Here is a 14,164-nt window from a genome sequence, read left to right as displayed (position 1 = left end):
TGCTTCATTGCAGTAAGAAACGTAACTGTTCAGAAATATAGAGAAGAAATTTTTTACACCCACGGTTACTAACTTTTTCAGACAGCAACAGGTTGAATTTTTCTACTTATAACTCAATAAAAGCAAAGTAAGCTGTTTTATTAATTGGAGTGAGGATTCCAGCAGCCAGGGGTTATGATTGGATAGTTTTAATAACTCTCCATTCCTCTGCATTGTCAAAGGGTATTCATTTAATTCTATTACTTTTGAGTCCATGAAACCTACACAAGGGAACATTTTCTCTTGTTTTTCCACATGTCTCTCTTCTAGTGATTGAGAACATTGTTGCTGGTATTCCATAACTCTCCATTCTGGCAATTATTAAATATCAAAATTAAGGTCAAATCTGATGCTCCAAGTACTCATTAATTCAAGTTGGAATGTTTCATGTTGGGGTGGCTTCTTATTCTTTATATTACTACTATTAGTGTGTGTGTGTGTGTGTGTGTGTGTGTGTGTATGAGAGAGAAAGAGAGGAAAGAGCATCCTTTTATAACACATCTGAAAACTGGAGAGTTACTTAGACTTTGAAGATAAATTTCAAATTCTATGAAGTCATGGAAAAGGTCAGTGTGTGTGTGTTAATATGGAAAGATCTTTTTAAGATTTTATTTATTTATTTGACAGAGAGAGACACAGCGAGAGAGGGAACACAAGCAGGGAGAGTGGGAAAGGGAGAAGCAGGCTTCCCACGGAGCAGGGAGCCCAATGCGGGGTTCGATCCCAGGACCCTGGGATCACGACCTGAGCCAAAGGCAGACACCCAACAACTGAGCCACCCAGGTGCCCCAATATGGAAAGATCTTTAAAACATACTGTTAAGAAAGCAAGTTGCAAAATGTATTATATCTTCCTGTCTGGATTTGAGTATTTTTAAAGTGTATGAATCCTCTTGTATTAACTACCTGTTTATACCTCCTGGAAGGATATATCCAAAACTCCTACTGGCGAAAGGACTGGAAGTCAGCAGCATAAATATGATTCACCTCTCATCCCTGATTCCCAGTCTCTCTGGGCCTTTCTACCCCTCTCTCTTCCCCTTGTCAGTTTCCTTTACTTTTCTACTTCCTATCCTCAAATGCTAAATGTTGGTAAGCCCAGAGCCTATGCAAAGCTCCCTTCTCTTCTCCACTCTCCATTAATGACCTCTTTCAGGACCATGGCTTTCAATATCCTCAAATGCTTATGACTCTCAAGTCAAAATTTCTATTCCTTATATCTTCCAGGAAATTTTGAATTGTATAGCAAGTAGGCCACTTAATGTAACCACATGACTGACTAATGGCATTTCAAACTTAATTTGACCAAAAAAAAAAAAAATAGAACTCTTGTTTTTACCATTGAGTCCTTTCCAGCTGAACAAATTAAACCGCTATTCCCCCAATTACTGAAGCCAAAATCCAGGAATTATCCTTGATCTCTTTTTTTTAATTACACCCAATATTCAATTTATCAAGGAGAGCTTCCAGTTTTATCTTTAAAATTTCCTATCCCCACCCATTTTCTTCCATCTCTTTGACAATAGTTCCCATCTAAGCAACTACCATATCTCATGTGAACCTCTTATAAGACTCCTTGCTCCTGCTCATTTCCCTACAGCCCATTTCTCCCATGCTACCCACAATGACCCAACTTTTTCTCTTTCTCTGCCTAACACACTCCAATGGCTTCCCCTTGCTCCTGGAAAATATCTTTACTTCCTACACTGGCTGGAAAGCCCTACACACCTGGGCCCTGCTTAGCTCTATGATCTCATCTTAGACTGTTCCATCCCTTTTCCACTCAGTTCCATTCACACTGGCTTTCTTTTGTTTCCTCAAATAGACCAAGCATGTTCCTACTCTTGCACCTTTCCATTAGCTGTTTCTTCTATAGAAAATCTTCTTTTTTCTTGTCATTCAAACCTGTAACAGAGACTAATACTCAGAAGTAGAGTGTTGCCATAACAAGAGCCTAAAATGTCCTATTGATTTAGCTGTATGATGGCAAGAATAAAGGACACTAAAAATCTGGTGACTCTTGCTATGCCACAGCAAAACTTTTGGTAACAGTGTCTCCTGTGATAATTTAGAAGACAAATCATATGCTTATCATGCTAACAACTCTAAGGGAAGCAGGAAAAAAAAAAAAAGGCCAGAACATCACTATGCATTTGCAGCTCCTTGCCTCTTTTTGGCAAGTTATTACAAGAGAGATGAGATCAGGCAAGGACTGGCCGGTTTGCAAGAGGTAAAAGGATAGAATATCTACAGGTCTGGGGCTTGACAGGGTTGGAAAACTTTAACAGTGTCAGCAAATCCTAAACAACAGAAGATAAGATTGTTTTTGCTCATAACCTTTTTTAAAAACCTTACATGAATCCAAAGGGATAAAGCAATGATTCTCAACTGGGCACAGTTTAGCGCCCCCCAGGGAATAGTTGGCAATGTTGAGAGACACTTTTGGTTCTTGCACCTGAGAGAGAGGGAACTACCAGCATCTGGTGAGTAGAGTCCGGGGATACTGCTAAACATCCTTCAATGGACAGGACAGCCCCACATGGTACAGACCTAACCAAGACCTGAAACCATGAAACTCTTACAAAAAAACATGGTGAAAAACTTCCTTGACATTGGTCTTGGCAATGATTTTATGGATATGACACACACAGCACAAGCAACAAAGCAAAAATAAACAAGGGGGACTACCTCAAACTAAAAAGCTTCTGCACAGCAAAACAATCAACAAAATGAAAAGGCAACCTGAAGAATGCGAGAAAATATTTGTAAACCACATATCTGCAAGAGGTTAACAACCAAAAGTAACTCATACAACTCAAAAGCAAAATCACCACCATTATCATTATCATCATCTTCATCTAATCAAAAATGGGCAAAGAGAGGGCCTGGGTGGCTCAGTCGGTTGAGCATCTGCCTTCGGTTCAGGTCATGATCCTGGGGTCCTGGGATCGAGCCCCAAGTAGGGCTCTCTGCTCAGCAGGGAGTCTGCTTCCCCCTCTCCCTTTGTGCTCTCTTCCTCTTCCTCTGTGCTCTCCCTCTCAAATAAATAAATAAAATCTTTAAAATAAGAAAAGGATCTCCTAATGGCCAACAAGTACATGAAAAAGTGCTCGACACCACTAATAGTCAGAGAAAATCGTCGCACACCAGTTAGAAGGGCTAAAATCAAGAAGACGGGATATTAAGGACTGGTGGGGGTGTGAAGGAAAGGAAACACTGTCACTGCAGGTGGGAATGTAAACTAGTACAGCCACTATGGAAAAGAGTATGGGGGTTTCTCAAAAAATTAAAAATTGAACTACCATATGATCCAGCCAACCCACTTCTAGGTATGTATTCAAACAAAATCCAGTCACTACCTTGAAGACATATATGCACCCCCATGTTCACTGCAGCATTATTTATATTAGCCAAGACAAACTCTGTGAGGTGACAGATGTGTTAACTAACTTTAATGTGGTAATCATTCTGCAAATATACATATATCAAATCATTACATTGTATACCTTAAACTTATACAATCTTGGTCAATTATATCTCAATAAATCTGGAAAAAAGAGACTTAACTAGTTCAAAATGCCAATAGTGCTGAGATAGACAAATCCCGTATAAAGATGTGTGGCAAAGGTCAGATGAGGTTTGCCTTCCTGCCCAATAACACAGGTGCAAGAGCTATGCGGCAATAGATTGGACTGAAACTAAAGATTGAGAAGTCTAAGCTTTCTAAGTTTTTTTTTTTATTGAATTCAGAAGAATTCCACAGGATTGCATCAGATTGGCCAGAAATTGCATGTATCACAATACCAAAAAGCAGCTTTATATCCTGCAAGGTGGGTTCCTGGCAAAAACAGAAGGATTATTTGCAATTCATCTCCTGCTTAATTAATGGTCAGGTACCATCAAGGTGACACTGATGTACCAGCTGTAAAAATAAATGTTTCATTTAGACATTTTCCAAAGATATTTACAATTTGCAAAGATTTAAAGATCTTTCAGAGATACTTAAAATTGAAAAAGCATGTTAGTGTATTATACCTTGAGAGTATATGTGATACACCCTGACATCAGTCATGTACTCAAGGTCTTCTGTTTTATCATTTTTGTCTAGGCTTTTTATGCTATCATGAGGCAATGATTTATAAATTTCTCCCCCCAAATTTATAATTACTAAATTAGTGTTTTCACCCCACATTTCATATTAAGGTTAAAAATTTAGCTAACAGGAAATAAGTCAATCAGAGAAAGACAAGTATCATATGATCTCACTGATTTGAGGAATTTGAGAAACAAGACAGAGGAACATAGGAGAAGGGAAGAAAAAATGAAACGAGATGAAACCAGAGAGGGAGACAAACCATAAGAGACTCTTAATCTCAGGAAACAAACTGAGGGTTGCTGGAGGGGAGGGAGGTGGGAGGGATGGGGTGGCTGGGTGATGGACACTGGGGAGGGTATGTCCTATGGTGAGTGCTGTGAATTGTGTAAGACTGATGAATCATAGACTTGTACCTCTGAAACAAATAATACATTATATGTTAAAAAAAAAAGAAGAAGAAGATAGTAGGAAGAGAAAAATGAAGGGGGGTGGAAATCGGAGGGGGAGACGAACCATGAGAGACTATGGACTCTGAGAAACAAACTGAGGGTTTTAGAGGGAGTGGGGTGGGGGGATGGGTTAGCCTGGTGATGGGTATTGACGAGGGCACGTACTGAATGGAGCACTGGGTGTTATACACAAACAATGAATCATGGAACACTACATCAAAAACTAATGATGTAATATATGGGGACTAACATAATAAAATAAAATTTAAAAAAAAATTTGGCTAACAGAAGGAATGTATATTAACTTAAAATCCATAATGTCAAAAGCTTTTTGAAAATTACATTTACCTTTTCATGATCTTCATTCTCCTCAAACCCTTCATTCTCCTCAAACCCTTCTCTATAACAGACTTTGTGATGGTCCCTCTGAATATGAAGGTACAAATGTGGGAAGGATTTAGCCTGAGGACATAGTTCAAGTCATAAAGGGCTCTTTTGATTTCCTTGCATGAATTCCACATGAGAGCCCGAACACAGTGCACATCCTGGAAAACCTAAAAGTCATGAAAAAAGTAGTTAATCAGGTTTTTTTAAAAAGCAGAATCAAAACAAGCACAAAAGATATAAGGCAGGCTAGCAGAGCTGAAAGAGCCCCAGCCCAGGATCTCAGAGATCTGCCTTTTGGTCCCATGAGTTGCATGAACAGGGTTGTACTAACTTGCAGTCATGCAGACAATGCACTGGAAACTCAGGGGCACCATTCCCATGGTCTAAACTTAGACCATGGGAACGATGCTTCTCAGTGTCGGTGTCCTTTACAACCTGCTAGCCCTTGAGCCCGTATTACTTCAATCAATCAGCTCCCTGGATCTCAAGTTTCCTCATCTGCAAAATGAGAGAATTGAAACAGGTATCTTTCCATTTTCTCAAGGTATAGACCTAATAGTCACCCTCTCCATGCGTGTACTTTCATTACAGTCATTAGCTCCGCTTCTCTTTTTAGAAAACTGTATGTAACATTTAGTGATAAATTAATAATAATATTAATGTGACACTATCAATCTATTTCACTGAAAGTGAAGTTTTATTTTTTTGAGCATCATTCTTTATTTTATTTTTATTATGTTATGTTAGTCACCATATAGCACATCATTAGTTTTTGATGTAGTGTTCCATGATTCATTGTTTGCATATAACACCCAGTGCTCCATGCAGAAGTGAAGTTTTTAGGGGTGCCTGGGTGGCTCAGTTGGTTAAGCGACTGCCTGTGGCTCAGGTCATGATCCTGGAGTCCCGGGATCGAGTCCCACATCGGGCTCCCTACTCAGCAGGGAGTCTGCCTCTCCCTCTGACCCTCCCCCCTCTCATGCTCTCTCTCTCTCATTCTCTCTCTCAAATAAATAAATAAATAATCTTAAAAAAAAAAGAAGTTTTTAAAAGCACAGTTTATGAAGTCGATGTATAGTAGTAAATAAACTATAATATAATGTTACTGATCACAGTAATTTATAACTTACTTAAGTCTTCCTCAATTTCATTCTTATATCCCAAGGTGCACAATTTCCACTGACTTAAAAACTAGTCAAGGGGATATACAGTGGCACAGACAGACATAAAAACAGGAAGAAGTAATTATAATATCTAAAAAAATAGCAAGCAGAGATGATAAGGAAAAGAATCATAGGAAGAGTGCTCCACTATTAGGCATTTATTTTACTTTTAAAATTTGTCAAACTATTGGGTTCAGGATGTCCAAAGAAATAGCTTTGCTTCTCTCACCTGCCCTAAGTCAATGTAGAGAACATCAAGAGTCAGTATATTTTTCCATAGTCTCTCTTTACATTTTATTGTCAAGGACAAATGGATAATAAATGTGTACAATATTCTGATTAATATTTATTTACATAATATGTTCATAAACAGTTACAATTCACTGAACGTCACCACAGGACATGCTGAAATTCTCACACATTTATAAAATGAGAAAAAGGTTAAAATAAAAATGGGTCACTGGATAATCTAAAAGCATTTGATGTCAGTAAAGGGCTTCCCACCTGAACCCAGACCAGCAGAGGTGCTCTGGACATAGCTCGGGTTGGAAGCGAAGATCGGTAGATATGGAAGGCTAGAGAAGAAAGTAGATTAATCTGAGTGGAAAGCTGGCTTTCATAATTCTTTACTTCTTTGAATAGAAAACTAATAAAATGCTTGAGAAGGCTTTGACAAAGCTTAGTAAGATAAAATGCAATTGTTTCCCCCTCAAAACTTAATAATTTAACTGTTTGAATACCCGGGGATGAAAGTGGAGATTATCAGGAGCTTTTGCATCCTAGGCTAACGTACTAAGTTTCTATTGCTAAGTAACTAATTACTGCAACACAAAGACTCGGGCCAGGGCTGGGCTGTCATCTGGAGGTTCAACTAGGGAAAGATCGATTTCCTCACTCATGTGGTTGTTGGAAGCATTCACTTCCTTGCAGCTACAGAGACTAAAAACAGCAAGTGAAGAGAGAGATAAAAGTCTACTGGGAAGACAGGATCTAGTACAATGTAACAAAATCACTATAGTGACATCCCATTATCTTTACCATATTCTATTTGTTAGAATCAAGTCATGGGTCCTGCAGGAAAAGGTAGTAACACCAGGAAATGGGGATCAGGGGGACCACCTTAGAGTCTGTTTGCCGCGGTCTACCCTCTGGCCATCAATGATTCACATCTCTTCCACATGCAACATTTTCTCTTTGTAGGATTCCCAAGAGTCTCAATGCATTAAAGTCCGAGCACAAAGTTCAAACTCTCAACATCTAAAAAAGATCCAGGTGCAGATTAGGCTCCTGGGTATGATCTATTAAGCATAGCTCCTGAGAAACAATTCTTCTCCATATGCACATCTGTGAAACTAAACTTATCTGTCCCAACGTACCCAGCATGCAATGGTGGGATAGGTGAAGGAGAACAGCTATGGACATTCCAGTTCATAAAGGGGGGAAATGGAAGGTAAAAGAGTGTTACCAACCCATAGCAGTTCAAAAATCAGTCTAGCCAGACAAAAGTTGGGAGGTCCTTTATCAAGTTTCAGTAATTCTCCATGGCTCTCAGCTCAGTCATCTGGGATCTTGGTTTTGCTCTTTGAATCATCCTTCCTTTTTCATAAATGATAGCAAGTTTTATCAGCCTCCTTGCTGACAGGAAAATATTGGGAGTCCAACAGCCTCCTTTCAATTTGTACTCTCTTTCCACGAAAAATGGAAGTGTTTCTGCTGAAATAATTTTCTCAAAAATCTTGTGTGTCTCCCATGGATTTCAATGGGCTCATTCCATGAGATGAAAGCCACACCCACAGATCTTTCCAAGATAATCTTTTTTCTATCTTTGGCTCCCATTGAGATGCTTGAAGAACAACAAACTAAAGCTTTCTAGAGTCCCTAGGGTTTGATTGAGAGGATCTGTCAGGAAACCCTTAATCTCTTGAAAAGACCTTTGTGTGATGGAATACTCTGACCTTTTGATCTTTCTGAAGATTAAACAAATGGTTGTACAGTCATGTCCTCAGCTTTGTCTCTAGATCACATTGCCTTAATTCGAGCATCTTTCATCATCTGCCGAGATAGAGAATTTTCAAAATCATCAGGTCCTGGTTCCCTGATATTTAATAGTTCTTTCCACAATCTCTCTCTCTCTTCTCACACATTTCCCTGTAAGTGCCTTTAACACTTGGCTTGGAAATATCTTCAGCTGTGTTTCTGCTTTCCACATATCTGCCAGAAACAATTTTTCTAACTTTGTGCTATTACATAATGAGAATCCCTTGTCTTCCATTTTTCAGTAACACGCTCCTCACTGCCTTCTGGATCCTCCGACCCTCTGACAGAGTCCTTAAAGCCCAGGTTTCTACTAACAACCTGTTTGAAGCAAATTAGGCCTTCTCTAGCATGACACCTAAAATTTCTATAGATTCCACGTACTGTCTGGTTTCCAAGCCTGTCCTACATTTTTAGGTATTTTCTACAACAGCATCACAGTTCCAGATGCTAAAATCTGTTTGTTTGTTATTGTTGCATACCAAATCACCACAAACTTAATGGTTTAAAACAACACACACTTATTATCTTGTAGTTTCTGTGGGCCAAAGGTGTGGACATGACTTGGGTCTTCTGCTTAGAATCTCACAAGGCTGTTATCAAGGTGCTGACTAGGGTGACCTGCTTTTTTGTTTTTTTCTTAGTTTTTATTTTAATCACCCAGTGCTTATCACAACAAGAGACAAACGCACTCCTTAATCCCCACCACTAACTGGGTGACATTCTTATTTGAAGTCCCACCTAGGGGGAATTTTCTTCCCTGCTTAAGAGGTTGCTGGCAGCATTCTGTTCTATATGGCTATAAAATTTATGGCCCTTATTTCTTCAGAACCATCCAGGTAAGAGAGAGAGTGAGTCTACTAGCAAGATGGAGTATTACAGGATGTAATGCAAGCACGAGACTGACATGCAATGACCTGTGCCACATTCTCTTGGTTAAAATCAAATCACAGTTTCTACCCACATTTAAGGGGAAGGGATTACCTGTGAACACCAGGAGACAGGGATCAGACACCTCAGATCTTTCATTCTTTTCCAAAAGTCAATGATCCTTTTCTCTACTGCTCTCTCATATCCTATTTTTCCACAAAATGAGAGCATTAGAAATCCCTCATCTCTGAACTTGTTTCTTCTATATTCTGTTTCTTCTAACTGAAATGTTTTGGTCCAGTTCTAACTGTTGGTGCATGCCTGTGTTGGTTAAGCTCCTTAATACTCCAGAGTGGAAGTCAGCTCTGCCCTCAACTCAGGTGCCTGTCCAAATATTGGGTTCTACTCTACCTACACAGATTCTTTCTATCTTGGGATCTTAGCAGAAAATATAACTTTGGCCCATCTGCTTTAAGAAAGCTATCTATGGGAGGCTATAGGAAAGATAACACAGAATCTATGTTCCTCTAATTACATTCTGTTATCTGCTTGGTATACAGTGATGAAAAAGACATGGTCTCTGTCCTGAGTGACTGACAATCTAGTGAGGGAGACAGATATAAGCAGATAATGGCCAAATGTCTATAACATGCTATAGAAAAGATATTCAAGCAAAGGTCTTCTGGACTGAGGAAATTAAAATAGTTTGCTGTGTCTGAATCAGATGTGAAGTGCATAAAGGGAAGGAAAGTTAAAAAATAAAGCTAGGAGAATTAAAGGTGGGTGAACAGTTACCAGCTTTTAATTTTTCAAGTTAAAAGAAATCTGGGTCTTCTCCTGCAGGCAGTAAAGAGCCACCAAAGATTATTTTATATGAAAGTAAAAAAACATTTTTTTTAAGTAGGCTCCATGCTGGGCATGGAGCCCAACGTGGAGCTTGAACTCATGACCCTGAGATCAAGACCTGAGCTGAGATCGAGTCAGACGCTTAACCGACTGAGCCACCCAGGTGCCCCTAAAACAATTTTTAATACCATCTGGGGAAGATAACTCTGGTAGAAGACCATCAAAAGCTAATACAGTAGTCCAGATGTAGAAATAAAGAGGGAATCAACTCAAGGAGCATTTTAGAGGTTTAGCTGACAGGTGATGGTCTCTGGATGAAGGAGACTGGAGTCTGAAATAACTCCGAGCTGTTTCTCTTAGGTAAATTCCTGAAAGATGGAACTATGAATCAAGATAGGGAACGGAGGAAGAGATGCAGACTTGAGGAGAAAGGGTCAGGAATGTGGAATCTTGTGTGAAATTGGATACAACATCAGCGTCTGTGTTCAAGCTATTTACACCATTCTCGGCTTAACCCACAAAGTGGATTTCTCTCCAAGTTCGGTCTTAGGAGATCTAGGAGGTAAATGATAGAAACAAAGTGATATTCATTCATGTTCCAAGGGATGAAAGCTTTGCTCTTCTGGCACCCACAGTATGGTTTTCCTAACTGGTAAAATAAAATAAAATAAAATAAAATAAAATAAAATAAAATAAAATAAAATAAAATAAATCCATGACCTCCCTCATAAACAGTTCTGTGTTTGAACCTCTGTGTTTGTCTCCTGGGCATATGAAGAGGTTGTCCCATGCATTTTTAAAATCCCAGAGCTGTAATCAAGCTGATTGTTTGTGAGTTATAAATGTATAAAAACATCCTAGTATAGAAAGCACTTGACACTTCAAAATAATGGCTTTTTGTTAATTACTGTTTATATACAGTGACCATGAGGTCTCACGTGGAAACTTAATTTCATAGAGGAAACAGGTTGAAAATATAGCCCAGTTCAGAGGGAAATGATGCATCTTACCACATACTGCACGAGAATATGCCATTCTTGAAAATACTGGTGTGTGGAAGAAAGTTTCATATTTACAGCCAATGCTAGAGTCATCCTGGAAAGAAGTGAAGAATACCATTTATACACTATGAATGAGAAACTTTATTATTAAAGCATTATAACAACATTGCAGAACATTTGAAAAATAGAGAGGGAAATACATAATCTCACTATCCTTAAATAAGTTACAACCTATTTGATATGTTCTCTTTTGGTCTTCTGTACATAACTGTATAGAGTTAATAACAGCCTACATTCTATTTCATATTTTCACTTAACATTCTATCTAAGGCATTTCTGTGTTGCCATGTGAGGTTCATTATCATTTCTACTAGTCACACAATCTTCTAACAAGTAGATCTTTCCTAATTTACCTAGTATGATATGATATTATTATAGGCTATTTTTTCTTCCAATATTTTTGCCATTATAGATAATACTTCAATGAATATCTTCCTCAACAAGGTTTTCCCCTTAGTTTAGTTTTGCAAGATAAATTCAATAAATTGGCATGCTAGTTAAAATACTATGGCTCTTTTAATGTCCCTAATAGCCAAACTATGGAAAGAGCCTAGATGTCCATCAACAGAGGAATGGATAAAGAATATGTGGCAATGGAATATTAGACAGCCATAAAAAAAAATGAAATCTTGCCACTTGCAACGACATGGCTGGAACTAGAGGGTATTATGCTAAGCGAAATAAGTCAATCAGAGAAAGACAAGTATCCTATGATATCACTGATATGAGGAATTTGAGAAACAAGACAGAGGATCATAGGGAAAGGGGTGGGGAAATGAAACAAGAGAAAACCAGAGAGGGAGACAAACCATAAGAGACTCTTAATCTCAGGAAACAAACTGAGGGTTGCTGGAGTGGAGGGGGGTGGGAGGGATGGAGTTGCTGGGTGATGGACATTGGGGAGGGTATGTACTATGGTGAGTGCTGTGAATTGTGTAGGACTGATGAATCACAGACCTGTACCCCTGAAACAAATAATACATGATATGTTAATTTTAAAAAAAATACTATGGCTGTTTTTATGGCTCTTGATTTATACTGCCTCACCGTTTTTCAAGAGGATTGCATTCATCTTCCCACTTGCATAGTATAAAAATACCATTTTCATTATACCTTCTCAATCATTTCTTTTAACTCATCTGAGTGAAAACAACTTATTTTGCCTTGTAATTTGCATTTTATGATTACTAGCAACCACAAACATTTTTACTATTTCCTAAATAGTCCTACTTCTTTGATGACATTTTATTTATATGTTTGCCAATTATAATCGGGTCTTGCTTTTTCCCTTATAACTAAGTGCACTCTTTATATATCATCTTGAGCTCTGATTATATACAATAAAACACTTCTCTGTCATTTCTTTGGTGCTGCAATTTTTCAGAGTGATTTAATGAATTGCCAAATACAAAAATTAGTTGGGACAAATCTAACAATATTTTTATACCATAATGGCATTAGCACAATTAGTTCTTTATTTTAAATCACTGCTCTTACTTATCTTGACAGGACCCTACAAGACTACTCCCAGGACTTTTGCTATTCCTTTAGGGCTAACTTATGCCATCATTTCAAATGCGTTTCCTGTAACTGCACTCAGTTTTTATTTTATTTTATTTTTTAAAGATTTTATTTGTTTACTTTATAGAGAGAGAGAGAAAGAGTGCACAAACAGGGAGAGCAGCAGGCAGAGGGAGAGGGAGAAGCAGGCTCCCTGCAGAGCAAGGAGCCTAATGTGGAGCTTGATCCCAGAACCCTGGGATCATGACCTGAGCTGAAGGCAGACGCTTAACCAACTGAGCCACCCAGGTGCCCTGCACTCAGTTTTTAAAAACAAGGTGAAAACCCGAGAGGCTGTAAAGGGAGCTATAACATTAGTTACACATTAATATAAATCAATCCACATCCTTGGAGATTATAACTTTTAAAATACATCTAAACAGACACATACAAAATTACAATAAATATACGTTCAAAACAAATACATCACACAGAAAATTTTATGAAAATGAAAAATAAGCATTTATTTTAGGTTGCAAGCAAATACTATCTTCAGTGTCTATCCAAGAGTGATCAACACCCCTGGGACACAGCACAACTGCAAGGTGAAAGGGAAGATCACAGATTTTAGAGTCAGAAAATCTGAGTTCAAATCCTAGCTTTGCCAATTAGAAGTAACTGAGTGAAACTGACCTCATTAATCCACATCTGTTTCTCATCTACCAAAAATAACAAGAGCTTCCTCTATGCTCCGCACAGGGAGCTAGGAATACTTGATCCCACATTCTTATAACATCACCATAAGGCAGGAAATATAGATTCCATTTCACCAGGAGATCTCTGACTTCTCTATTGTTTTCCTGACTTTTCTGTTTAAACAATAATCTCCCCTACACTCCACGCTTCCCTTTCCCGTTATCCTCCTTCATTGTTCTCCATCGCACAACACACCATCTTACTACTTATCAACTTGTCTTATGCTTATGGTCTGTATTTTGCCACAAGAAAGTAATCTTCAGAGCAGGGATTTTGCTTTTCTCACTGCTGTATCTTAGGCACCTAGTTATCTGTTGAATGAACAAACTGTGATACCACTCTTACCCCAGGTGTCTCCTATCTCTTCCCTCTACTATATATAATTTCGTTTAAAAATTATTTAATAGGGGCGCCTGGGTGGCTCAGTCGGTTAAGCATCTCCCTTCGGCTCGGGTCATGACCCCAGGGTCCTGGGATCGAGCCCCACATCAGGCTCCTTGCTCGGCAGGGAGCATACTTCTCCCTCTGCCTGCTGCTCCCTCTGTTTATGCTCTCACTCTGTCAAAAAAAAAAAAAAAATATATATATATATGTATATAAAATCTTTAAAATAAATTAATTAAAAATAAAAATTATTTAATAGACAAAAGTACATTCTACATAATATGACAAACCCATTGATTTTTCATTTGTTATTGAATCAGTAAATGAGAGCACTGTTGACTGGGAAAACTTCAGCAATATGCTTGAAATCCTCCTATACAGTTTAAAAATGTTGTTTTAGGCTGGAGTGTCCAATCTATTCTTCCCAATTTATTTGAAATTGAGATTACACGTTAAAATTTCAAGACATGAGATTGTGCATTCAATAGAATCTTTAGGCCTGATGGTGAATCTGGTGGAATTCTCCAGGTTGGACATCAACGTCTGAGTCGGTGTGAATTGATGGAGCTAAAGAGTCTTC

This window comes from Zalophus californianus, chromosome 12 (assembly GCF_009762305.2).
Source record: "Zalophus californianus isolate mZalCal1 chromosome 12, mZalCal1.pri.v2, whole genome shotgun sequence".
Classification (NCBI taxonomy): Eukaryota; Metazoa; Chordata; class Mammalia; order Carnivora; family Otariidae; genus Zalophus; species Zalophus californianus.
Note: the sequence above shows the minus strand (reverse complement) of the source record.